Source organism: Hyla sarda, chromosome 13 (assembly GCF_029499605.1).
Source record: "Hyla sarda isolate aHylSar1 chromosome 13, aHylSar1.hap1, whole genome shotgun sequence".
Taxonomy (NCBI): domain Eukaryota; kingdom Metazoa; phylum Chordata; class Amphibia; order Anura; family Hylidae; genus Hyla; species Hyla sarda.
Window position 1 is genome coordinate 14,806,993 of NC_079201.1, and position 25,889 is coordinate 14,832,881.

Sequence of the window (25,889 nt, forward strand, 5' to 3'; positions counted from 1 at the left end):
CTGTGGTCATGATGTCAGCAGAGAGCACTGTGGTCATGATGTCAGCAGAGAGCTCTGTGTTCCAAAAAGAAAACCATTTCCTCCGTAGTATACAGACCCTAAAAAGTACTGGAAGGATTAAGATTTTTTAATAGAAGTCATTTACAAATCTGTTTAACTTTCTGGCACCAGTTGATTTAAAAAAAAAGTTTTCCACGGGAGTACCCCTTTAAGGTTTTGCCAAGATGTACAACATATAAAAGTTTTTGAATCTGACAGCGCCCATTTAAGGGGTTATGTGCCCTTTTACAACTTCATACAACATGGAGCTGTAATACATCCAAGTAAAGAGTCCTCAACCTCACAAAAAATAGGATTCCTGAGTAGTCTCTAATTTGTAAAAATGTTCTCTTATGGTGAATGTGTGGCAGAAACTCTTGTGACCATTCCATTCATGTGAATAGAGGTGCAGAAACACATGATCATGCTGCTGAAACAAGTTCATTTACATATACTGAATAGATTTTTTTTAATTGTAGAAATTTCGGACAAAAGTAGATTTTCTTTAAAGGGATACTCTGCCCCTTGACATTTTATCCCCTATCCAAAGAATAAGATGTCTGATCACTGGGACCCCCCACGATCTCTGGCACGACGCCCCAGTCATCGAGTGTACGGAGCGAACTCTGCTTCATGCCGGATGACGGGCAACCATCTCTGTCACACCCCCTCTATTCAAGTCGTTGGGTCTTTGGGAGGAGGCGTGATGGCTATATACTAGTGGCAGGACACCCCGCGATCAGACATCTTATCCCCTATCCTTTGGATAGGGAATAGGATGTCTAGGGGGGGAGTATAGATGGGGGGAGTATGAATGTATAGAGTTTCATAATTGTATTAAAGGGGTATTCCAGGCAAAACCTTTTTATATATATATATATATATATATATCTCAACTGGCTCCGGAAAGTTAAACAGATTTGTAAATGACTTCTATTAAAAAATCTTGAGGTGGTACTTAACGCACCAGGACGTACATTTACGTCCTGTGCATAACCGCGGGCATCGGAGCGATGCCCGTGTCATGCGTGGCTGATCCCGGCTGCTGATCGCAGCCAGGGACCCGCCGGCAATGGCCGACGCCCGCGATCTCGCGGGCGTCCGCCATTAATCCCTCAGGTGCCGGGATCAATACAGATCCCGGCATCTGCGGCAGTGCGCGATTCAAATGAAAGATCGGATCGCCCGCAGCGCTGCTGCGGGGATCCGATCATTCATAACACCGCACGGAGGTCCCCTCTCCTTCCTCCGTGCGGCTCCCGGCGTCTCCTGCTCTGGTCTGTGATCGAGCAGACCAGAGCAGAAGATGACCGAAAACACTGATCTGTTCTATGTCCTATACATAGAACAGATCAGTATTAGCAATCATGGTATTGCTATGAATAGTCCCCTATGGGGACTATTCAAGTGTAAAAAAAAATGTAAAAAAAATGTAAAAGTAAAAGTAAAAAAAAAGTGAAAAATCCCCTCCCCCAATAAAAAAGTAAAACGTCAGTTTTTTCCTATTTTACCCCCAAAAAGCGTAAAAAACATTTTTTATAGACATATTTGGTATCGCCGCGTGCGTAAATGTCCGAACTATTAAAATAAAATGTTAATGATCCCATACGGTGAACGGCGTGAACGAAAAAAAAAAAAAAGTCCAAAATTCCTACTTTTCTAATACATTTTATAAAAAAAAAATTATAAAAAATGTATTAAAAGTTTTTTATATGCAAATGTGGTATAAAAAAAAAGTACAGATCATGGCGCAAAAAATGAGCCCCCATGCCGCCGCTTATACGGAAAAATAAAAAAGTTAGAGGTCATCAAAATAAAGGGATTATAAACGTACTAATTTGGTTACAAAGTTTGTGATTTTTTTTAAGCGCAACAATAATATAAAAGTATGTAATAATGGGTATCATTTTAATCGTATTGACCCTCAGAATAAAGAACACACGTCATTTTTACCATAAATTGTACGGCGTCAAAACGAAACCTTCCAAAATTAGCAAATTTGCGTTTTTGCGTTTTAATTTCCCCACAAAAATAGTGATTTTTGGTTGCGCCATACATTTTATGATATAATGAGTGATGTCATTACAAAGGACAACTGGTCGCGCAAAAAACAAGCCCTCATACTAGTCTGTGGATGAAAATATAAAAGAGTTATGATTTTTAGAAGGCGAGGAGGAAAAAATGAAAACGTAAAAATTAAATTGTCTGAGTCCTTAAGGCCAAAATGGGCTGAGTCCTTAAGGGGTTAATATATAAAGACCCATTTAGATTTTCATTGAATGCCTTCAGGTTCAGGTTCTGAGACGTTGCATGACAGAGCTATACCGTGCAAAGCTCCGTGCAGATATTTGCTATGAACACGGAATATTTACCTTTGAGCCATAATTATTTCAGGAGCGCCCACTGTCTATACAGATAAATTGTTATATCCATTGAAGAAGGAACTGATTTATTTGACTTGGATTGCATTGTCACCAGGATGTTAAAAACCCATAAACATGCCATATTTCCTGCAGTCTTTGCAAATGATTTCATAACCTTAATATATCGTGCAAGGAGGAATAGATTCCATGTGCAAAATAGTGCGGATTCAGAAACATCAAAATTAATCAGAAATAATTTACCAAATATTCAGGCACTGGACGATCTTCAATTGTTTAAGGTTGGGGTTCACCTGATCCATGCAGATGGCTAGGGCCTGCACCCAGCACAACAATGCTTATGTGGTTGCCCAGCACAACTGTACCAGCTGCTACATTAGACATAGTGTTTTGGGTGGCTGGACAGTCAATTGTAATTTTATAGTGCTAAGGCCTATACAGTGATCCCTCAACTTACAATGGTCTCAACATACAATGGTTTCAACATACAATGGTCTTTTCTGGACCATCGTAAGTTGAAACCAGACTCAACATACAATGTACAGACAGTTCAGATCTGTGATACCTGTCAATGGCCGGAAGAATCAGCCAATCAGAATGGGCAATCACTGGTAAAACCCCTGTACAGGGAGGTATTACATGTTCTGTACTCTTTACCTGTACCAGGGTTAGCTGCTCCTTTGGACACCAGGTGAGGGCGACTCCATTACTTTTTAGGACACTTTGTGTACTGTACAGGACCCTGAAGAAGCTCCTGTCCTCTACATAGACCAGTGTTTCCCAAGCAGGGTGGCCTCAGCTCTTGCAAAACTACAACTCCCAGCATGCCCGGACAGCCGTTGGCTGTCCAGGCATGCTGGGAGTTGTAGTTTTGCAACAGCTGGAGGCTCCCTGCTTGGGAAACACTGACATAGACAGTGATTACAGCTCCCAGCAGGGTGTGTGCGGGTGTGTCTCCTGAGACTTCCAGCAGAGCAGAAGCAAGCAGAGATTTCCAACAAGCCTTCCCCAGGTTTGTGGCAGATTCCTGGGGAAGAAGCTCCTGCAATGGAGCCTCGTGGCTCCACTCCCCGTTCCAGGCTGGCGGGAAGTGGAGTGAAAACTTCGACAGCCATTGTTCCGGCCGGGAGAAGATCGGGCAGAGTCTGCAGCAATGCAGGCTCTGCTACCCAGGCTATGGATGCCAGCCAGAGATCAACTGGTGGAAGAAAGGCAAGGAAAAGCAGTGTGGAGATGTGGTCGGAGAGTGGGCCCGGCGAGTCCAGTTCCACGTACTGCTCCCGCATGGCCGCAAGGTTTGCGGAGTACGAGCAGCGCGGCAAGGAGCTGAGGATGGCCAGAGAGGATCTGCGTGCGACCCAGAGTCTGATGAGTACCGGATCCAGAAAGAGCAAGCCAGAACTGAAGAAGAGGATAACATCGCTGAAAGGCGAGATTGTGAAGCTGGAGGCGAGGAGAGCGGAGATACTGGAGGGGAGCGGTCTCTTCAAGGAGAAGCTGATCAACAGCAATCGGTTTGCCGCCACGAAATCCCCAGGTAAGGTGGAGGTGGATGATGGGGAGAGTAGTGGCGGCGAAGATAGTGAGGATGGTGGTGAAGAGGAGAAGATGGAGGAAAGTGTGGGAGTTGTAGCTACTCCAGGTGACACCCAGACCCAGGACAGCTACATTGAGGCTGGACAGGTGGCACTTCCGCCAAGCGAGAGTGAGGAGGATGACGTGGAGGGTGAGGCTGGGGGTCTGCTGAGGGCAATTGTGATGCAGGAGTCCCCAGCCCACCTCCAGAATTTCACCTTTGGGGACGAGGAGTGTGAAGATGTGGTGGTCAAGCAGAGGTCCAAAAAAAGGAAGACCAAGGAGACAGTACAATATGTATTTGTCCCTTTCCAGCAGTCTGGGCCAGCTGCAAAGCTGGTTCAGGCTGCGGGCTCCCCCAAACTGCCAGACCCCGTTCCTGTGGTGGAGCGGGGCCAGCACGGGGAGTACAGTAAGGCGTCAGGAAAGGTTAAGGGCGCAATAGTTGTGAAGCCCACCCATCCTGTCGGTAGGGAAGGGCAGGATGGGCTCATGCCGGGCAGCTCTGGCACTGCAGGACCGCCCCAGGGTGGCAGGGGGCGTGTCCAAGTGCCAGAGGCAAGTTATGCTGCCGTGTGCTCGGGGGGCGGTTCCCCGAGTACTGTGGGCACTACTGGCGCCGCGGGGCACTCCCCTGTGAGGGGGGGGAGTGTCCGGGCGCCAGAGAGCGTTGTGTCTGTGTGCTCGGGGGGCGGTCCCCCGAGTACAGTGTGTTCTGCGGGCACTGCAGGGCACTCCCCTGTGAGGGGGGGGAGTGTCCCGGTGTCGGGATCAGTGTCCGGCAATGGCGCCGTGGGAGGAGCTGGGGTGCGCTCGGTGGGGCAGCCCCAGACTCAGGAGGCACCATTGATCATTCAGAAGGAGGAGCCATCATCATCATCAGCAGCAGCAGCAGCCAAGCCGGAAATTAAGCCAGCGGTACTACAAATCCCAGCCAGCCCAGAATCAGTTAGGCAGGGTATGAGTGAGAATGCTGAGTGTAGTAGTGTTGTGGATGAGAGGAGTGTCAGTGGAGTGAATGTTGGTGGGAGTAGTGGTATGAATGGGAAAAAGGATGATGTGAGTGGTGGTGTGAGTGGTGGTGTGAATGGTGGTTCTGGGTCTGGGTCTGGGTCTGGCCCGGCTGCCCCCCCGGCAGTGACTGCTCCTAGGAGCTATGCTAATGTCGCTGCCGGGGGTCCAGGGGGGTCCCCGTCTCCGTCCGTCCCCGGGGGTTACTTGCAACAGCGCCTCCTGGAGGCTCTGCGTAGGGGAGACAGGTCGATCCAGGTAGAGGGAAGGGGTGAGGTCGACCTGTCTTTCTGGATAGAGAGGCACGGTTTGGGGGCTTTCCGAGAGCAGAATGGGGAGGTGGTCTGGTCCCTCCCGACAACCGGGCAGGACAATAACCGCAGGAATGTGGTCCGTCTGATTTGGAGGGGTGAGGATGCGTGCCCACCTCGCGCTAAAGTGGTTGAGCTCCTCCTCCAGATGGAATTCAGGGCGAGTGACATCTTTGCCCTGATCCACCCCTACGGTACGTCCGAGTTTGACGTCAGTTTCGTTCGGCCAGAGGGTCTCGAACTCTTCTGGTCAAACTACGAGGTGGCGAAGAACGAGCCCGGCTGGCGGGATTTTGCCGTAAAGGCAATTTCCCGTCAGAACTCGGTCAAGAAGGTGACCGTTTTGACCCGTAACGAGTCACTTTCTTGTTACGACATCATGACCTGGCTCGGTCGGTATGGGGATGTGACGGACATGCCCAAGAAAAACATTGATGAGCACGGGATCTGGTCCGGGGCCTGGACGTTTTCCGTCAAACTCAGGCGTTCAGGGAGTACGGTTGCCCACATTCCGTCAGCCGCCTTCCTTGGACGTGACAGGATCCAGGTCTTCTACCAGGGGCAGCCTAAGGTCTGTCACAGGTGCGGTAGCCCCACCCATTTTAGCGCAGCTTGTACTGTACAGGTCTGTGCTTTGTGTGGTGGGGTGGGTCATCTGGCCGCATCCTGTAGGCAGATCCGCTGCCATCTGTGTGGTGTCCTCGGGCACCCTTTCAGCCGTTGTCCTAGCGCCTTCGCCCGTGCGGCGGCCGCTCCGGCTGGGGAGAGCTGTGAAGTTGCCTCGGCTGGAGAGGGTACGAGCAGGGATGGGGGCGCACCAGGGCTAGTGAGGAAGAAGGGCCCCGCCAAACTAAGGCGGGAGGAAAATCGGAGGAGGAGTAGGGAGCAGGAGAGTGCCCAAGTGACGGGGGTAGCTCCTGCCCCTGCTCCTGAAGCTGGCCCTGAAATGACTGAAGCCCTGGAGGAGGACGTGCTGGATGAGGAGGTCAGGAGACTGGGCGAAGAGGAAGGCAATATGGCCGACTCTTCCGATTCCTCCCACTATGAAAGTGTGGATGAGGAGAGTGTAGAGAAGGCCAAAAAGAAAGACAAGGGCAAAAGGAAAGGGAGAAAGAAGAGGTCCAAGCCCTCTCTCCCTCGTACTGCGGGCCGGGTCCAAAGCGGAAGCCTGACTGCCCCCCCTCTGGTTGACCTGTCAAACCGGTACCTCGTCCTTGATAACATCTCCTCCCCCTCCTTGGAGGGGGAGGGTGAGGGCGAGGTGCCTAGGGAGAGAGAGCCTCTGGGGGGAACTGGGCCCTGTCCTGTTGAGGCACCTTCCTCAGAGGGCAGGGCTAGACCGGGGTCGGACGGAGACGGGGACCATATGGACCAGAGTGAGTCCAAAAAAAGGGGTAAAAGCGGTCCTGCCCTTTCTTCTTCTTCTGGGGATGAGGGCACGAAGAAGAAGGGGAAGAAGAAATAAAGGTGAGGCCATCTAACTTAATCACCCATGATGGCGGCACTCACCCCATTGACGCTGGCATCCATTAACTGTGCCAGCATAAAGTCTGATACGGCTAGATTCGCAGCCTTTGATTTTCTCAGCCGTGTTGAAGCCGACATTTTGTATCTGCAAGAGACCAGGTTGTCAGATCTAGCCTCCCTGGTAAAAGCCAGAAGAGAGTGGAGGCGCGGTCCCTCCCACTGGTCTCTTGCGGCTGAGCCGTATAGTGGGGTGGCGGTCCTTTTTACCGCTCCGGTTGAATGCCGACGGGTTATTGAGTTAGAAATGGGGAGGTGCCTGATCTTAGATGTCCTCATGAAGGGGCAAGAGCTCCGGCTAATTAACATCTACGCCCCACAAACCAAGTGGGGCCGCAAAGATCTCTTTATGAGGATTAAGCCCTTCCTTTTTACTAGCCGGCAAGTGATTTTTGGAGGGGACTTCAATAATGTCACGAGGTCCCAAGATAGGAGAGGTTCCAATGGTCCGCTGGCTTACGATAGCGTGGCCCTCAATAATATAGTTAGGGAAGCTCGCCTAGAGGACGCCCACATCCGGAGCCCCTCAGGCCACGTGGGTTTCACCTATCATCGAGGTAGCTGCAGGTCTAGGATAGACAGGTTTTATTTAAAGGAGGAAGCCGTCTCTTCCGCAGTGTCCGTGGTTGAGGTGGAATTCTCCGATCACTGTATGATTTTGTTTTCCTTGAATGTTTCAGAGACCCCCCGGATGGGTAAAGGTTATTGGAAGCTGAATTCGTCCCTCCTGGAGGAAGCGGAAATAAGACAGTCCTTTGAGGACTTTCTTCAGAGTCAGGTACCTTTACTGGACTTTTGTAGTAGTAAGTCAGAGTGGTGGGAGATATTCAAGAAGCGGGTTGCGGGGTTCTTCCGCCAGCTCTCGAGCCTCAGGTCCCTGAATAGGTACCGCCTGTATCGGGGTCTGAGGAGGAAACTCGAGCTCCTTGTCTCGACTGGAGGTAGCCGGGAGGATATCTCCAGAGTGAAATCCTTGCTGATGGGGTGTCAGTACGATAGGCACGCATCTTTGGTTTTTGAGAGGGATTACGGGAGGTACCGCTCGCCCGACCCTTACAAGAACTGTAAGATGTCAGTGAGTAGTAAAGTGGTCTCAGGACTGATTGATAGTACGGGATCTCTGAATCGGTCCAGATCAGGGATCCTGGAGGTCGTCAGATCCTTCTACTCGCACCTCTTGGGAAGGAAGGATCTAAATCGAGACGGGATGTCGGCTTTCCTGGCTGAAACTATTCCTGAGCCAGGGGTAGACCCCTCTCTTGATGTTTTGGCAGAAGAAATCAGGGAAGAGGAAGTGAGACTGGCGATCGAGGGGCTCGCCCCCAAGAAGTCGCCAGGCCCGGATGGCTTAACATCCGAGTGGTACAGGACCTTTAAGGAGTCTTTAGCTCCCCTCTTGACTGAGGTATTCAATGAGTGTCTCTCCTCGGGCACTCTACCAAAGTCAATGAGGAGGTCAGCCCTGATTCTTCTGTCAAAGGGTAAAGATCCTAGCCGGATTGAGAATTGGAGGCCCATAGCTCTTCTCAATACGGACAGGAAGCTTCTGGCCAAGATACTGTTTAATCGGTTGGTGAAGTTTGCACCCCGGCTCCTTTCGGGGGCCCAGCACTGCTCTGTTCCGGGCCGAAGCACCTTAAGTGCGGTCCTCAGTGTCAGGGAGGCAGTGGAGCGGAGTAGTGCGGGTCTCTGGAAGGGGTACATGCTGTCCTTGGATCAGGCCAAAGCATTTGATCGGGTGAACCACGAGTACCTCTGGTCCGTCCTCCTGAGATATGGCTTACCGAGTACTTTTGTGAATTGGCTTGTCACCTTATATGCAGGGGCAGAGAGTTTCCCGCTGGTGAACGGTTGGTCTGGCCGCTCTTTTGAGGTGGGGTCCGGAGTCCGTCAGGGTTGTCCTTTGAGCCCGCTGTTATACGTGTTCGCAATCGATCCCTTCGTCCGGAGGGTAGATTGTGGGCCGTTGGCGGGAGTCGGGATGACTCTGGCGGAGCCGGATGTCGCCCAGAGAGTGGTGGCGTACGCTGATGATGTCACTATTTTCGTCTCCTCACGGGAGGAGGTCGATGTGGTGATGTCAGAGGTGGACCGCTACTCGGAGGCATCCGGGTCCAAGATCAACCGGGATAAGTGTGAAAGTCTCTGGCTGGGAGGGGGAGATCCCACGTTTGATCTCCCGGACACCCTTCCAGGGCTCCAAGATTCAGCAAAAATTCTGGGCATCACATTCGGCCAGGATGATTATCCCACCAAAAACTGGGACGGTAAGCTCCAGGATGCCACTCAGAGGGTGAACCAGTGGAAGGGTTGGTCTATGACCCTCAGGGAAAGGGTACACCTGACCAAATCGTACCTGCTCCCCTTGTTTATCTATCTAGGCAGTGTATGTATCTTACCAGAGGCTTACTACACTAGGGTCTACAGCCTGTTTTTCCAACTGTTATGGGGGAACAGGTTGAACCTAGTCAAGAGGGAGGTTACGTACCGCACGAGGAGACTAGGGGGTTTATCTATGGTAAACCCTGTGGTGTTCTTAACGAACACCTTCTTGAAAGCTAACATCTCGAACCTCTGGTCAGAGAGGGCTCCTCCGTGGGTACTCTCCTGCAGGGAGTGGTTTCGGCCTTTCTTCCAGGAATGGGAGACAGGAGGGCAAGTGAAGGACCTCCGTACGCCCCATGGATATCTTCCGGCTTACGCTACCCCGACTCTGAAGGCGATACGTCGGTGGGGTCTGGGAGTGTGGGAGATCAGGACCCAGTCAAGGCAGTTCCTTGACAAACGGGTTCTGTTGACCCACTTCCAGAAGCCTCTGGCGCTCAGGGACTGCCCAGGTCGGGATCTGAGGGTGGGGTTGTATCTTTTAAACATGAAAAGGATCCCCCAGAAGTTTTGGGACTTGGCCTGGCGCTGCTTTCAGGGGAAGCTATGTGTAAAGGACAACCTGAAGTACAGGAACTCTGATGACCGGGGATGTCCCCGAGAAGAGTGCGGGGACACGCTGGAAAGCATGGACCACTTTCTGCTTCATTGTCCCTTTAACATAGGGGTCTATAACAGGGTGGGCGCTTCCATCGGCTGGAGTCAACTTGCCGGCCTTGCCTATCCGGAGTGGGCTTATGGGGCATTCAGGAACCTGGGTGGCCGAGATCGGGGCACTTTATTTTTAGTCAGTTTAGTGGTGAGGTACTACACGTGGAACGCACGGTGCTTAGTGTCGACCCAACAGAAAATCCTCTCCGAGGTGGAGGTCTGTAGGAACATCACCGGTGACCTCGGGAAGATCAGGTCTTTGGAGTATGGCAGTCTTGGTACCAGTAGGGCATCTCTCCTGTGGAGAGGTTTCTCATTTCATGTGCCCTAGGTACTAAACCTTTTGGGTAGAGTACCTTTTATTTTTGGTTAGGGGCAGTGTTATAGGGGTAGAGATAGGGTGAGGGCAGGGTCAGATTTATTGTAGGGATAGAATTAGGGAGAATTGTAGGGGGAGTTAGGGAAAGAGTATAAAATGATTTATGTATCAGGTCTGCCATCCTTCTCCCTGGTGGTGGGCTGATGCATGTACACATTAGCTTTTTGTTTTGTGTTTAGTAGACATGGTATGAAGGGCTTACAGGCAACCAAACTTGGGCCTAAAGGGGGTGGTGGTTCAGAATGTATAAGTTTGTATATAAGTTGGTTGGGAGGAGTGTTAGGTGGGGAGGGTGTATTTGTGGGTGGTGGTTTTGTGGTGTTTTGGGGTCCTGACATGGGTCAGTTAAGGACTGGACTTTGTGAACTGTATGGACGGTAGTGGACTCTGACCCATGTACAGGAGGGGTGGTGTGGGTGAGGGGACAGTTTTAGTGTAGGTGTTTTCCGTTGTTTTCTGTAGTATATTTTTGTGTATTTTCAGTAGGTTTTGTATTGTGTTTTGTATATATTGTGTTTTGTATTTATATTGTTTTATATTATATAGTGTATAGTGCAGTCGGGCCAGTAGTTAAGTAGTGTCATATGTGTTTATGTGTATGTATATGTGTGCGTTTATGTGTATATACATGTGTATGTATATATATATATATGTATGTATGTGTATGCTTGCGTATATGCATGTATACATGTTTGTGTATAAAATTTTATATTTTATTTTTTCCTCCTTGGGGGGGCTGCTCCCCTCCGGTGTCTCTGTTCTCCTCGCCTCCGGCTTCGCGGTCTCGCTTTTCGGCGGTGTTGTCCTTTTCTTCGGTTGTGGCTTGCTCTTTTTGGGTCCGGCTCTCGCCGGTTTCTGGGCCGCGCGCAGATCCTCTCTGGCCGTCCTCGGCTCCTTGCCGTGCTGGGCGTGCTTCGCGGGCCTTGCGGCCGTGCGGGGGCGGTGCGTGGGGCTGGGCTCTTTGGGCCCTCTCTCCGGCCGCGTCTCCGCGCTGCTTTTCCCTGCCCTTCTTTCACCGGTGGATCTCTGGCTGTGAGGCAGAGTGTTATTTATTAGCAAGTTGTGCTGAAATATTTTTTTTTTTTTTTTTTTTTTTTTTTTTTTTTTTTTTTTTCCCCCCTGGGTAAGGGTCATTTTTGAGTTACAGCCAAGTTGTGCTACCTTTATGTTCCTTTTCTTTTGTTTTATAGCCAAGTCGTGCTTATTTTATGTTTTATATATTTTTATAAGCCAAGTTGGGCTATTTTTATGTTCTTTTTGGAATGCGTGTTTGAGTGTGATATTTAGTTTTTTGGTATGTGAAAAAAGTAAAAGTGTATTTTAGTAAATTTGGGCTGGCCGGTTAGGCAGAATTTGTTTTTGCAATTTTATTTATGTTATGTTTGTTATAGCTGGTTAAGCTTGTTTTTGTTTAATGTTTTGTATCTGATTTGTTTTGCATTTTTATAATAAAAGAGTTACAGCTCCCAGCAGATCTTTATTACTTTTATTTGTAAGGATTTGCCTTATCTATATTAGTTATCTACTTATTTTTCTTTAATCCTCACTTTTCCTATTTTTGGATGACATTTTGGTGCCTTTAGAACCAATTTCCAGGTTTCCATAGAGTTCAGGTCTCAACATACAATGGTTTCAACATACAATGGTCGTTCCAGAACCAATTAATATTGTAACTTGAGGGACACTTAAAGGGGTACTCCGGTGAAAACCTTTTTTCTTTTAAATCAACTAGTGGCAGAAAGTTAAACATATTTGTAAATTACTTCTATTAAAAAATCTTAATCCTTCCAGTACTTATTAGCTGCTGAATGCTACAGAGGAAATTCCTTTCTTTTTAGAACACTGATGACATCACGAGCACAGTGCTCTCTGCTGACATCTCTGTCCATTTTAGCAACCATGCATAGCAGATGTATGCTAAGGGCAGCATGGTGGCTCAGTGGTTAGCACTGCTGCCTTGCAGTGCTGGGGACTTGGGTTCAAATCCCACTAAGGACAACAATAAATAAAGTGTTATTATTATTATAATAACATTAGCAGAGAGAACTATGCTCATGATGTCATCAGAGAGCATTCCAAAAAGAAAAGAATTTCCTCTGTAGTATTCAGCAGCTAATAAGTACAGGAAGGATTAAGATTTTTTAATAGAAGTAATTTACAAATATGCTTAACTTTCTGCCACCAGTTGATTTAAAAGAAAAAAGGTTTTCACCGGAGTACCCCTTTAAAGCAGTGTTTTCCAACCAGGGTACTTCCAACTATTGCAAAACTACAACTCCCAGCATGCCTGGACAGCCGAAGGCTGTCCGGGCATGCTGGGAGTTGTAGTTTTGCAACAACTGGAGTAACGCTGGTTGAGAAACACTGACCAAAGGCTGCCCAGGCATGCTGGGAGTTGTAGTTTTGCAACAGCTGGAGGCACGCTGGTTGGGAAACACTTGTTTTGTTTTAGTTTTTTTAATCAATTGGTGCAAGAAAGTTAAACAGATTTGTAAATTAGGTATGGAAGTAGTGGAAATAAGTGGCACTCACCCCAAAGATGACTTTGAAAACAGGAACAGGATTTAATGCCAAATGACAGCGTACAGGTAACAGGGAACAGATAGTCTTCAAGCGGGGAGGATAGAGACCGTAGCCACGGTCAGAAGCGGGGGCACACCACGAAGCAGCAACTAGTTTCACGTCATCACGACGCTTCTTCCGGTTGCAGGTGTACCGGTTGGTCATGTTATGAGGTGATATCCAGTCATGTTATGAGGTGATATCCAGTCATGTTATGAGGTGATATCCAGACATGTTATGAGGTGATATCCAGTCATGTTATGAGGTGATATCCAGTCATGTTATGAGGTGATATCCAGTCATGTTATGAGAGGATATCCAGTCATGTTATTGTGGTGTCCCAGTACCGCATTTCACACGGTACTTATTTATCTGTGGGTCCCCATAGCCAGAGTCCCTAGTCCCAAGTCTTATCAGTTCAGTCAGGTCAGTTCGCCCCTAGTCGCCTCCATAGTAGCGTATAGATTACTAATTTATCTATAAAATAATGTATAGTGTTATTTCAGTATGTAAATGGTTAATTGCTTGTTTCTATGGCATTGCAGGGCCTTCGGGTCATGTGATGCGTTCCAAGCCTCGCTCTGGATGCGTTCCAAGCCTCGTTTTGGTATCTGTAGCCTCGTTCTGGTTCTACAGTGTATATAGAGCCTGTGACGTAAGCAATCCCATCTCACCATGTAAAGTGAGTGGCAGACGTTTGGACCAATCAAAATCACCACGCCCCCTGCCCATATAAGGGAGCGGCAGCCATCTTATCTCTCTCTTGCTCCTGGCTTTCATCAGAGAAGGACCTGTATTGCAGTAATCGCAGTGAGTTAGGCCTGAGCCTTGCGGCAACGGCCGAACAATATAAATTATAGAGTGTGTCATCCCCTAAACAGAGATTCAGAAATTCAGAGACTATAGGTCTTATGCAAGGTCCGCAACTTCTACCAGTCGCTAAGCAACCAAAGAACTGTATTAAGAGACTGTTATTACGTATTGGATATTGCAAGCACTGCAGTAAAGTTATACAAGTTCAAGTTAAATCTGCTTGTAGACCTTCAGTCATTTCATTGCACCTATCGCTTCTGGGAAGGGCGGCGATAGGCCGGAACATAGATTCAGCATACCAGCCCTCACCCTGGCGCCACGAGTGACTGGGTTAATATTAACCCCTCATATACCAACATCCTACCATCCCTACCATACACCCCCCAAGGGCTACCGCAAAGCCTTTTTGGCATTGCACGAACACTTTGCCAACTTGACCACGTGGAACGCTGCTCTCCAACATGTCTGTACTCTCCGGCTCTCTCTGCAGACTGGAGAGGTTGCTCTGTGTGGCGTCTTTTATAGTAGGCTTCTCCAAAATGGCGCTGGGCAGGAAGGACGCTATCGGTGCAGCCCCGACTTCCGGTCCCTCCAGAAACTACTCCTGCATCTGAGTTCCCTTTTAGCTGGGATACAGCAACTTGGCGTCCACGCTCAGGGGCGGGGCGTGGCGCAGCGCGGGCTTTCTTCGCGCGCTTTTCCGGCAGCAGTTCGGCTCCGCCTGTGCCAACCGGACCAGAGGATCGCAGCATGAGCTCATTACGCAGTTTACACATTTCAACTCTAGACCAATCTTCGCCTCCCCCCTTACTTTTCTCTTGGGCCCCCTTGTATGGTGCACCACAAGCACCGTTCCTGTACACAGCAACACATGAATAAAGTTCACTTTTTAGGGGGGAGAACACTTTCACTAGTGGTAATGGTAGGCACACACCCGAATCCTAGTCGTGCAACGCCAAAAAGGCTTTATGGTAGCCCTTGGGGGGTGTATGGTATAGGTATATAAGGGGTTAATGTTAACCCTAGAAGAGTTTGTGACGCCAGGCTGAGGGCTGGTATGCTGAATCAGTGTTCCGGCCTATCGCCGCCCTTCCCAGTAACGATAGGTGCATAAAATAACTGAAGGACCACAAGGAGATATGAACTTGAATAACGTTTACTGAAGTGCTTGCAATATTCATGGCACAGTCAGTCTCATACAAACAGTCCTTTGGTTACTTAGTGACTGGCAGTAGTTGCGGACCTTGGGCTAGACAATAAGTCTCTGAATTTAGGAAGAGATTTGCAGATCTGTCCGGATTTAGGGGAGTTATTAGGTCCGATGATGCTGCAGAGTGTTTGGGAAGTGATACACTCTATAATTATAATTGTTCAGCCGTTGCCGCAAGGCTCAGGCCTAACTCACTGCGATTACTGCTGTACAGGTCTTGCTTGCTTGACAGCCCACGAGGTAAGGGAGAGAAACATGGCCGCCGCTCCCTTATATGGGCAGGGGGCGTGGTGAATCTGATTGGTCCGAATGTCTGCCACCCACCATTACATGGTGTGATTGGATTGCTTACGTCACAGGGCCTCCAAAGGTCCTTAAGCTAAATATTATAGAGTTCACCTTGTCACATGACCCGCAGGTCCTGCAACGCTAATGGAAACAAGTAATTAACCATTTATTTACATCTATTATTCTATTTACATTAATCTATGCATAAATTACTAATTATACATTAGGATAGAGGCGACTAGGGGTAGACGGACTAATAGGGATCCCTAAGTCCTAGGGACTCTGGCTATGGGGACCCATAAATAAACAAGTACCGTATAGAATGCAGTACTGGGACACCACAGTGATATCCAGTCATGTTATGAGGTGATATCCAGTCATGTTATGGGGTGATATCCAGTCATGTTATGGGGTGATATCCAGTCATGTTATGGGGTGATATCCAGTCATGTTATGGGGTGATATCCAGTCATGATATGGGGTGATATCCAGTCATGATATGGGGTGATATCCAGTCATGTGATATGGGGTGATGTCCAGTCATGTTTTATGAGGTGATGTCCAGTCATGTTTTATGAGGTGATGTCCAGTCATGTTTTATGAGGTGATGTCCAGTCATGTTTTATGAGGTGATATCCAGTTGTGGTGTCCCAGTACCGCATTCTATACGATACCTATTTATGTATGGGTCCCCATAGCCAGAGTCCCTAGGACGTAGGGATCCCTGTCATCCAGTCTACCCCTAGTCGCCTCTCTTCCAGTTTGTAGATCAGTAATTTATTCAAAGGTTAATGTAAAAAAGATAATATGTGTAAATAAATGGTTAATTACTTGTTTCCATAGCGTTGCAGGACCTGCGGGTCATGTGACTAGGGGAACTCTATGGTATTAAGCTTAAGGACCTTTGGAGGCCCTGTGACGTAAGCAAACCCATTACACCATGTAATGGTGAATGGCAGATGTCTGGACCAATCAGATTCGCCACGCCCCTGCCCATATAAGGGAGCGGCGGCCATGTTTCTCTTTCTTGTTCCTGGGCTTTCATGAGAGAAGGACCTGTATAGCAACTAACGCAGTGAGTTAGGCCCGAGCCTTGCGGCAACGGCTGAACAACCCTAATTATAAAGTGTATCAATTCCCAGACACTCTGCAGCATCACGGACCTAATAATTCCCCTAAATCCGGACGGATCTGCAAATCTCTTCCTAAATTCAGAGACTGTATAATTAGCTCAAGGTCCGCAACAACTGTCAGTCACTAAACAACCTAAGGACTCTTTGTATGAGACTGTTACTTTGCCGTGGATATTGCAAGCACTTCAGTAAAAGTTGTTCAAGTTCTACCTCTTTGTGTACCTTCAGTCATTTTATGCACCTATCGTTACTGGGGAGGGCGGCGATAGGCCGGAACATTGATTCAGCATACCAGCCCTCAGCCTGGCGTCACGAACTATAGGGTTAACATTAACCCCTCATATATCGATACCATACCACCACTACCATACACCCCCCAAGGGCTACCACACAGTCATGTTATGGGGTGATATCCCGTCATGTTATGGGGTGATATCCCGTCATGTTATGGGGTGATATCCCGTCATGTTATGGGGTGATATCCCGTCATGTTATGGGGTGATATCCCGTCATGTTATGGGGTGATATCCAGTCCTGTTATTGGGTGATATCCAGTCCTGTTATTGGGTGATATCCAGTCCTGTTATTGGGTGATATCCAGTCCTGTTATTGGGTGATATCCAGTCCTGTTATGAGGTGATATCCAGTCCTGTTATGAGGTGATATCCAGTCCTGTTATGAGGTGATATATAGTCATGTTATGAGGTGATATATAGTCATGTTATGAGGTGATATCCAGACATGTTATGAGGTGATATCCCGTCATGTTATGGTGCTGATATCCAGTCATGTTATGAGGTGATATCCAGTCATGTTATGAGGTGATATCCAGTCCTGTTATGAGGTGATATCCAGTCCTGTTATGAGGTGATATCCAGTCCTGTTATGAGGTGATATCCAGTCCTGTTATGAGGTGATATCCAGTCCTGTTATGAGGTGATATCCAGTCCTGTTATGAGGTGATATCCAGTCCTGTTATGAGGTGATATCCAGTCATGTTATGAGGTGATATCCAGTCATGTTATGAGGTGATATCCAGTCATGTTATGAGGTGATATCCAGTCATGTTATGAGGTGATATCCAGTCATGTTATGAGGTGATATCCAGTCCTGTTATGAGGTGATATCCAGTCCTGTTATGAGGTGATATCCAGTCCTGTTATGAGGTGATATATAGTCCTGTTATGAGGTGATATCCAGTCATGTTATGAGGTGATATCCAGTCCTGTTATGAGGTGATATCCAGTCCTGTTATGAGGTGATATCCAGTCCTGTTATGAGGTGATATCCAGTCCTGTTATGAGGTGATATATAGTCATGTTATGAGGTGATATATAGTCATGTTATGAGGTGATATCCAGACATGTTATGAGGTGATATCCCGTCATGTTATGAGGTGATATCCCGTCATGTTATGAGGTGATATCCAGTCATGTTATGAGGTGATATCCAGTCATGTTATGAGGTGATATCCAGTCATGTTATGAGGTGATATCCAGTCATGTTATGAGGTGATGTCCAGTCATGTTATGAGGTGATATCCAGTCATGTTATGAGGTGATATCCCGTCATGTTATGAGGTGATATCCAGTCATGTTATGAGGTGATATCCAGTCCTGTTATGAGGTGATATCCAGTCATGTTATGAGGTGATATCCAGTCATGTTATGAGGTGATATATAGTCATGTTATGGTGCTGATATATAGTCCTGTTATGTGGTGATATCCAGTCATGTTATGAGGTGATATCCAGTCATGTTATGAGGTGATATCCCGTCATGTTATGAGGTGATATCCCGTCATGTTATGAGGTGATATCCCGTCATGTTATGAGGTGATATCCCGTCATGTTATGAGGTGATATCCCGTCATGTTATGAGGTGATATCCCGTCATGTTATGAGGTGATATCCCGTCATGTTATGAGGTGATATCCCGTCATGTTATGAGGTGATATCCCGTCATGTTATGAGGTGATATCCCGTCATGTTATGAGGTGATATATAGTCATGTTATGAGGTGATATCCAGTCATGTTATGGTGCTGATATCCAGTCATGTTATGGGGTGATATCCAGTCATCTTATGAGGTGATATCCAGTTATGATATGGAGATGCTAATCAGTCATAGTCAGGGGGTATTATCCAGTCACAGTATGGGGGTGTTATCCAGTCACGGTATGGGGGTGTTATCCAGTCACGGTATGGTGGTGTTATCCAGTGAAAGAATAAGGTCACAGTATGGGGGTGTTACCCAGTCACAATATGGGGGTATCATCCAGTCACAGTATGGGGGTGTTATCCAGTCACAGTATGGGGGTGTTATCCAGTCACAGTATGGTGGTGTTATCCAGTCACAGTATAGTGGTGTTATCCAGTCACAATATGGGGGTATCATCCAGTCACAGTATGGGGGTGTCATCCAGTCACGGTATGGGGGTATTATCCAGTCACGGTGTGGAGGTGTTATCCAGTCACGGTATGGGGGTATTATCCAGTCACGGTGTGGGGGTGTTATCCAGTCACAGTATGGAGGTGTTATCCAGTCACAGTATGGGGGTACAGTTACAGTATATGGGGGTGTTATCCAGTCATGATATAGGGCAGGTGTAGGTTACCATTTATTAGTACTGCACCAAAGTAAAATTTAAGTCACTTGATGTGCTGAAAATATGGACATGGTTTATTGTGGGGTGTGGCTTGTGGGGTGTTGTTTATTGTGGGGTGTGGCTTGTGGGGTGTGGTTTATTGTGGGGTGTGGCTTGTCACATGGCGTTTTTCTTACCATGGGCCCAGATTTATCAAATTGTGTGAGAGAAAAACTGGAGACATGTTGCCCATGACAACCAATCACAGCTGTCCTGTATTACTGAGCTGTGGTAAAGTGAAAGCAGAGCTGTGATTGGTCTTCAGTTTGTCTCTCACACATTTTGAAGAATCTGGACCGATCTTTACAGTGAGGACCTTATAGACCAGTGTTTCCCAACCAGGGCGCCTCCAGCTGTGGCCAAACTACAACTCCCAGCATACCCGGACAGCCTGGTTGGATACACTGTTATAGACATTAGGGTAATACAGAGGGAGGGGACGGCACTTTCGTTTTTTCCTTTTCCCCTTCTAAAAATCATGACACTTTGAGTTTTCCACCTACAGACCCATATGAGGGCTTGCTTTTGCGCCAACAATTTTACTTTGTAATGACGTCAGTCATTTCACCACAAAATCTACGGTGAAACCCCCAAAAAATTATTTGTGGGGCAAAATTGAAGAAAACAAAAATGCCATTTTGCAAATTTTGGGGACTTCTGATTCTACGCAGCGCACTTTTCGGTTAAAATGCCACCTTATCTTTATTCTGTGGGACCATACGATTATAATGATACCAAACTCAAATAGGTTTATATTGTTTTTCTGCTTTAAAAAAATTATAATTGGTATGTTTAAAAATGTCCTCTTCCTTCCTCTATAATTTCTTTATATTTCCGCATAGGGGGCTATATGAGGGTCATTTTCTTTTTGCGCTGTGATCTGTAGTTTTTGTTTTGATGGGACTTTTTTATCGCTTTTTATAAAAAAAAAATTGGGTATACAAAGTGACCAAAAATAGGCAATTCTGTACTTTAGTATTTTTTTAATGTATACGCCAATGGCCGTGCGGATAAAGTAATGTAATATTTTTATAGTTCAGAGTTATAGTTTACGCACGTGGCGATACCACATATGTTTGTGTTTATTTTTGTTTGCATATTTTTTATTTATTTTTTTAATGGGAAAAGGGGGGTGATTCAAACTTTTATTATGGAAGCGGTTAATTCACATTTATTACCGTAACCTTAAAAAAAAAAAAAAAAAAAAAAAAACTTTTGCTACACTATTATTTAGTCCCTATAGGGGACTATAACATACAATCATTAGGTTGCATACACTGAACAAAGCTATAGCATAGCATTGATCAGTGTTATCGGTGCTGGATTGCTCCAGCTTGCCATGGCTGACTAGAGAATCGCAGCATCGATTGGACGGTGAGGAGGCAGGTGAGGGCCCTGCCGCTGTCTTCTCAGCCAATCAGGGGCACCGCAATTTCACCCGGTGATCCCGATCAGCCTGACTGAGCAGCTGGGATAGTTTTATTCTCAAATTTTTAGGGTTAATGCCGAGCATCACTGCGATCGGTGAAGTCCGGCATTACCCATGGGTCCTGGCTGCTACCAGGACCATCCTGCTATGACGCTTGCTCATACAAGAAGAGCGGGACAACGGTGTACATGTACACCCTTGGTGCTCAAAGGGGTACTCTGCTGCTCAGCCTTTGGAACAAACTGTTCCAAATGCTGGAGCCGGCGCTGGGAGCTCGTGACGTCACGCCCCGCCCTGTGACATCACGCCCCGCCCCCTCAATGCAAGTCTATGGGAGGGGGCATGACAGCCGTCACGCCCCCTCCCATAGACTTGCATTTAGGAGGCAGGGCGTGACATCACGAGGGGGCGGGCGTGAACACGGAAGTCTACACCCAGCGTTCGGAACATTGAGTTCTGGATGCTGGGGAGTGGCGTAACCCTTTATATCAACTGGTGCCAGAAAGTTAAACAGATTTGTAAATTACTTCTATTAAAAAAATCTTAATCCTTCCAGTACTTATCAGCTGCTGTATACTACAGAGGAAGTTCTTTTCTTTTTCAATTTCCTTTCTGTCTGACCACAGTGCTCTCTACTGACACCTCTGTCCATGTCAGGAACTGTCCAGAGCAGGGTAGGTTTAATATGGGGATTTGCGTCTACTCTGGACAGCTCCTGACATGGACAGAGGTGTCAGCAGAGAGCACTGTGGTCGGAACTATACAACTTCCTGTGGAGCATATAGCAGCTGATAAGTACTGGGAGGATTAAGATTTTTTAATAGAAGTCATTTACAAATCTGTTTAACTTTCTGTCACCAGTTGATTAAAAAAAATGTTTTCCAGCAGAGTACGCCTTTAACCATTGGTGTAACTTAGATATAAGGCCTAGAGCTTCGATTTTTGTCTGCGTAGCTTTGACATGATACCATATGTTACACCTCTAGCTGCAAGAGTCAGGTAGCAAGAGGAAGAATGTTACTTCCTAGTTCTGCGTTTGTATAGAACATAGGGTTGGAGGGAAAACTGCAAATAACATCAGGAGGAAAGGAGTTTTTGACTGACAACTTTTCTGCTTCCCGTACCCTCAGGGGGGTAAACCAGGAACTTTTCTTCATGTACAGTCATTACCCCCCGTACATGCCAGAGAGTACAATTTGTCTTTTTTTCCTACCAAGGGTTCGGTCTACTGTAGATATGTATGTATATACATATATATATATATATATATATATATATATATATATATATATATAAAAATAAAAAAATTTGGGAAAAGATATGGGTCTAAAGATATTGTATGATTTTTTATTTTATAATTCAGGTTTTATCTGTAAAGGTAAAAAGTTGAAAAATTGTCCCGAAACTCTACAGAGACAACTCCTTTAATAAAATAAGACTGGGGCTCCAAATACTCAATGTAAACCCAAAATGTCCTCCATGTTTGTGCCACATCCTCTCTCCTCTCGAGGCTGAAGACGGTGGGTTTCCTCATAAGAAGACTTATCTAACAGAAAGTTCCGTTGTTTTCCTCTGCAATGTTTGGCGTATATATATATATATATATATATATATATATATATATATATATTAGGGTGTTTACTTTTGTAAGGCAAAAAACAAAATGTAAAATTTTTTCAGACTTTGCTTATGCCCTGAGTGATGTAAAAGATATAAATGCCAAATTTCAAGAAGTTTGGATCATATTTAGATCAAAACATGAAGATGGATAACGGAGCACTCACCCAGTCAGACGTCCCAAGCTGGCAGGCTGTTACTGACGTATAGTCATATCTTGGCAGGGAGGCGGTGGATGGTCCGGGGGGAGCTCAGACCCCCGGACCATCTACCGCCTCCCTGCCAAGATATAACTATATGTCGGTAACAGCCTGCTAGCTTGGGACGTCTGACCAGGTGAGTGCTCCGTTATCTATCTTCATGTTTTGATATTCACTGTTTAGTTGCGCGTGAGCACCTCCTGAGATCCCGGTTTATTTATCAGCACATCCAATTAATTCCCACACGACAAGCAAGGACAGTCAGATATATCAGTGCCGTTTCGCAACCTCTTTTTTCTGTTTTGCTGTGGGATGATATTTAGAGGTCGCACACTTTGATCAGTTTTGTAAAAGTAGGCAAAATATATGATTTTTCATTGTTAATTACTTTTATTGGGAAAACTAGAAATCACAAACTTAAAATATTAAAACTAGACACTAAGATTAATAAAAAATCCAAATAAAAGCAGCACATCACAGCAATGATAGATATAGGTAGATTCGGGGTGCTCGCATAGTTGGAGCCTGGGTCTACCGGTTCATAAATCCAAATACGAAAAATAGGATGCAGCACACCCCAAATTGCAATCAGGAGTGTTGGTTTATTCCATAAGGTGCAGAGGACAAAGTTTCGCCATCCTCACGCTTGAGAAAGCCAGCGTGAGGCTGGCGAAACGTTGTCCTCTGCACGTTATGGAATAAACCAACACTCCTGATTGCAATTTCTGGTGTGCTGCATTCTATTTTTCGCACTAAGATTAATAGGTAGTATGATAGACAAAACGTGTTATATCGATCAACTTTGAACGATGCAATCCCTCGTTCTGTGACGACGACTTTTATGTGATGCTCGACTACCCTCAACAAGAATTGTTTTTGTTGATCGTCCCTGAACGATTCGTTAAACTTTTTTTTTATCAGAGCAATTCCTCTTTCTGCAGTATCATTGACCACCTTAAGAGCGTTCACATAGCTTCTTAGAGAATCACCGCAGTATTCGGTCACGTCGTGGATCCCAAACAATTCAAAGAACGGCTTTGTTTTATTAGTAATGAAATGGCTCAGGTCTTTTCCTTCAAAAACTAGGTTTTACCTCTAATTAGTTCCTTTCCTTTTTCTTTGCATGTTTGGTTTCTACATTTTTAGCCATATTTTCCTTATCAGACTTATTTCCTTATCAAAGTAATACGTCCATCCAAAAAAGCCAATCCTACATTTGTTTCTGACAGGTAACAAAGGTGTCACTTAGCAACTGTAAGAGCACTTTTTTTGACGTCTGCATCTGGCTAAGTGCTCAGAAGCTGTAACATATCCAAATCATTCTTTGGAGCCCATCGACTTACAATTGCCTCATGCCAAAAGCGTATATATATATATATATATATATATATATATATATATATATATATATATATATATATATAAGGCTGACAAAATGTGCGACCCGTTTCATTCCTTTCAATTCTCGTTGAGGAATATTCAACTGTTTAGTGAAGAGGACAATTTTAAGTGCATACATTGCCTTTGCCATCCACCTTGCTTGATGCAGAGCCCCTGGGATCCTGAAACAGAATATTAGAAATTTCACTAGTTTGAGATAAAAGTAATCAATGTGTTCAACCCCTAAATATTATCCAATCTTCTCACAATTTGGCATATGTATCTTTTACATCAATGAAACACCTATATATATATATATATATATATATATATATATACCATTTCTTTTTTAGAATCTTAGTTGGGTTGTCGGGCCACAGTGGTATCGGCAGATTTCACCACAATGGGTGGCAATAAAAAGGGTTCATCACCTGATTGGAAGAGGTGACACTGGACATTAGACTTGAAAAAAACATGAAGTGTGGATCGCGCAAGTTGGCATCGAGGGCCTAGAGTACCTTAAAAAGTTACTCCAGTGGAAAACTATTTTTTTTTTAAACAACTTGTGCAAGAAAGTTATACAGATTTGTAAATTACTTCTATATAAAAATCTTAATCCTTACAGTACTTATCAGCTGCGGTATGCTCCACAGGAAGTTGTGTAGATCTTTCCAGTCCGACCACAGTGCTCCTTGCTGACACCTCTGTCCATGTCAGGAACTGTGCAGAGCAGGAGCAAATCCCCATAGCAAACCTCTCCTGCTCTGAACAGTTCCGGACATGGAAAGAGGTGTCAGCAGAGAAAAGGGTGGTCAGACTGGAAAGAACTAAACAAATGTTCTAGAGCATACAGCAGCTGATAAGTACTGGAAGGATTAATATTTTTTTAATAGAAGTGTTAGTTTTCCACCGGAGTACCCCTTTGAGGACTTCCCTAAAAAAAGACAGTGGAGTGTCACACAGAAGGACGCCATCACTGCACTCAAAAAGTTGTACTGTTCGTGTCTTTCATTTTGCGCTCACCAGCCGTCAATTAAGCGGTTTACATCCATCTATGGTTAGCCAAATTTCTTACAAAAAGGAGAAAACTCTCAAACTCTCTTTGGGAATGAGTACACCTAAAGGGATTGTCTAGGAGCACAAAAGGTCTGACCTTTTCTGCTCCCCGGCGCTCACTTCCACCCTCTCCGTATCTCAGAAATATACCTTCTGGTACAAGTGGGTGGCATTTATTCTGCATTCACAACAACCTGTATGATAAAATGAACACAATATTTATGCTTCCTAAAATATAAAGAAGTATTCCTCCTCCGACAGTTACCTGCGCTTAGAACCAACCATAGAGATCAATAATTTATCTGCACAATATTGGCAGAGCCAGCTTATTTGAGTAGCCTCTGTGATGTGTATGACCACCACAGACGTACCATAGAGGCAGACCATGTGGCTGCTATTGGGGCCCTTAGAGAGAGGTGGTCCAGCGCCAGCTGGTCCCATTTCTTTTTCTATTGGTATAAAAAACTGTGCAGAACTCCTATCAGGAAAATGCATTGTCAGCAAATAATGGAGGCACATATTGACCAATGGATCATGGAAATCAAAGTGAAATGAACACCTTTCTGTCCTGGGGAGCAAAATCAGACCCCATAATAGGGGGTACCTTTTGACTTTTGCTATAGGGACGAGCGGCCGAAGATCTAAGGGTAGTTGACAACTAATTAGTTAAGTATTGATTGCTTGTTTGGCCCAAAGCTATCCTGGTCACCTCATGTGCATACACATTAGGGTCAACCAAGTTTGCATGTGTTTTCCATTGGGGGGGGGGGGGGGGTGTAGAGGAGTGGGATCAGCTGTTTCCAGACATATTCTCTCCCCAAAAACGATGCAATTAGGCAGTTACAATCTGACTGCCGAATATCGGGGTGACTTTGGAGACTTCAATACACAATACATGATTGGCCGCTTCCATCAAAATATGTATGGCCAACGTAAAGGGTCACTCTGCCTCTGGACATCTTATCCCCTATCCGAAGGACAGGGGACAAGACGCCTGATCGCAAAGGGTCCAGCCGCGGGGACCCCCTGTGATCGCCAGGGGCACATTTTTGTTCAGAACACTGGGTTTGGGTGTCCATGGTTGTGGCGTCACCCAACGCCCCCTTCATTTATGTTTGTGGGAGGGGATGTGGTGGCTGTGGTCGCTCATCATGCCCCCTCCCATAGACATAAAAAGAGAGGCGTTGGGTGACAGCATATATATATATATATATATATATATATATATATATAAATGTCGCAACCACGGATGCCCGAACCCAGGTGGAGCTTCCTTAACTTCTACCTTTGGGCATGTAA

The 25,889-nt window shown here is 46.0% G+C and overlaps 1 protein-coding gene across 3 annotated transcripts in view; it reads right to left on the reverse strand.

The window, feature by feature from the left end:
• LOC130297699 (uncharacterized) overlaps nucleotides 1–13,046 on the reverse strand; it is a 55,776-nt gene extending 42,730 nt beyond the window's left edge. For all 3 annotated transcript variants that reach the window (XM_056550462.1, XM_056550463.1, XM_056550464.1), the window contains exon 1: nucleotides 12,789–13,046. The gene's annotated coding sequence lies outside the window, so the exon portion shown is untranslated. The remainder of the gene's footprint in view (nucleotides 1–12,788) is intronic.
• Between the last annotated feature and the right edge of the window lie 12,843 nt (nucleotides 13,047–25,889).